Source organism: Coffea arabica, chromosome 3c (assembly GCF_036785885.1).
Source record: "Coffea arabica cultivar ET-39 chromosome 3c, Coffea Arabica ET-39 HiFi, whole genome shotgun sequence".
Lineage (NCBI taxonomy): Eukaryota > Viridiplantae > Streptophyta > Magnoliopsida > Gentianales > Rubiaceae > Coffea > Coffea arabica.
In genome coordinates this window covers 8,746,088-8,748,422 of record NC_092314.1, presented here as the reverse complement: position 1 = coordinate 8,748,422, position 2,335 = coordinate 8,746,088, and the positions used below count along the sequence as shown (strand labels likewise).

At 34.8% G+C, this 2,335-nt stretch overlaps 1 long non-coding RNA gene across 1 annotated transcript; it reads right to left on the bottom strand.

Moving 5' to 3' along the window:
• Positions 1-1,522: 1,522 nt before the first annotated feature.
• On the bottom strand, positions 1,523-1,944 carry LOC140038037 (uncharacterized). The gene is made up of 2 exons (XR_011841850.1): positions 1,837-1,944; positions 1,523-1,752 (listed from the first exon to the last, which is right to left on the bottom strand). It is a non-coding gene; the product is annotated as an uncharacterized lncRNA (long non-coding RNA).
• Between the last annotated feature and the right edge of the window lie 391 nt (positions 1,945-2,335).

The window sequence follows — 2,335 nt, the reverse complement described above, 5'->3', positions numbered from 1 at the left end:
CACCATTACCGTAGATTCTTGGAGTGAATTCGGATGGGTTGGAGTTCGGCTTGTCAATTATTACTCTGTAATATAATAGCCATATTGACCCAATTTTCAAAGTCCTGCGTTAGTTTTGTTCCAAACGTGACAATGTGATAGTGCAACGTTCAATTATTGACTTTTGGAATTTGTTAAACGTTTCCAAAACGGGAAGAAAAGGAAAAGAAATTGCAGGCTTAGATTAAAGAAAATTAATTACTCTTTATTTTGGGGGGGGGGCCTACCGGAAGGAGAAATAGATTGCCTTTACTTGTATTAAAAATGGCAAACAACCCATCAGGCCAAGAGCATATAAGGGTTCAATAATTGGCAAAGTAATGATCTTTATGTGTCCGTTTAAAAAAAGAAGAATGGGGAAGAAAAAGAAACAAGAAAGAAAATTTAGATACCAGCTACTTCAATTTTCCAAGGCAAGTTCACTAATCTCATTTCCTATCAGGCCAAGAGGATATAAGGGTTCAATAGTTGGCAAAGTAATGACATTTGTACTAATTAAATGGTATTTTTTATGTAATTAATTGTTTTTCTTGTAAAGACTAAATATTGGAAAAGAAGAAGATGAATGGAGACAAAGGCGAATTTAGAAGTGAGGTTCAAATAATAATAAATGACAGAGATGTGTATGGCAGTAATATTTTTCCTGGCCTCAGTAATAATGTTAAAAAGTTTGAAAGGTATGTTTGTCTGTATGAAAGAGCATGCTAGAATCGAAAAGCCAAAAGTAGTCAAAGAGATGCTTCTGATTTTAAGCTTTTTTAGACAAAAAAAAAATCAAAAATTTTAAAATCAGATGATAGCACAAAAATAGCTTTTCGAAAATCAGAAGTTAAATCAAGTTTTCAAAATCAATTGAAAACGTACCCATTCTCTCCTATATACGGAATAATCATCGGGTGTTCAAAATTTAGCTAACAGCATAAAAATTAACTTTTCGAAGATCAGAATTTAGAACCAAGTTTCAAAAATTAGTTGAGAATAAGCCCATCCTATTCTATATACGGATTAATCATGTTAGGCTCACATATCTGATCTGTTTGTGACCGTAGATTAGGAGCCATCATTGATCGAGATTGGGTTGGTTGAGTCAAACAGTCTTCCATAGATTTTGGGTTTTTTTTTTAATAATTACATTTAGGGTTTGTCAAATATAGCACTTGTGAGACATATTTCATGTGTCCTATATTTCATTAGTTAGGAAAAGGAAATAAATACAAAGAATAGTAGAAAATAGAATAGGTGAGTGCCAATGAATGTTTATGAAACACTCGTTAGAAAAATCCTTAGATTTATATAGATGACATGATAAGCGATTCGAATTCATCAACTTAGCAAAGGCATCAATTTATATGGATATAACCGATTAAGTTATGCATGAGTCATGGGATGGTTGTTTTGATATTTACCAACCATGAACAAACCAAGCACTGTCCAAATGAACCACAAAACAAACAACAGGAAACTGAATATACAGCTTTCCATATGCAAAACAGATTATTTTGATACTGGAGATGCCCATTCGTATATAGGCTTACAAACAACAATAACAGGAAGCAGTATCCCAGCCCAAATCGTGAAGTATCGGCCTACTGGGGGAAATCAATCATCTTCGGCCGCCTGTTGGTACGAGTCCTCCCAGAGAAGATGGTGAATGATAGACAGGTGGGCCTATCTTTACCTCTGGAAGATTGGCAATTTTACCCCGAAATCCATCTGCATGAGACCAGAGGACAACATACATAAAACGATAAACCAAGATATCAGAGCTTATTTAAGGTAATGGACTACGAAACTTACTTCTTGTCCCGGAAACTGTTCTTGATGCTACAGATAAGGTGGATGAAGTTGAAAGTAAGACGAGAAAGAAAAGTGTGGTTAGAGCTCTGGCGGCCATGAATTCTACAGAAACCGGTGAATTTCGGAAGCTACCACCTATCGAAAGGATGGTGCAATTGCTCAACTATATATAGGAAGATTTAGGAAATGGTGAGAGAGGTTTGAAATTCACAAGGGTAGTATGCAATTCGGAATTACCACGAAACCTTGAAAAGCTTACTGAAAAGACAAAAAAAAAAAAAAATGAATTGCTGCAACTAAAACTTTGCCGCCAAGCTTTTAGTGGTATGCCTCATATTTTGGCCAAATTTTATAAATAAAAAAAAAATCCTTTTATTAAAGCCCAAAATATATAAGCGCTGTTGCAACTTTTTTACCAATTTTGTTACTGGCAAGAGTTCAATTTTTCTTTCCTTTTTAGTTTCGGGCATATTGGGCTATAAATAGGTCTCGTTAGGAC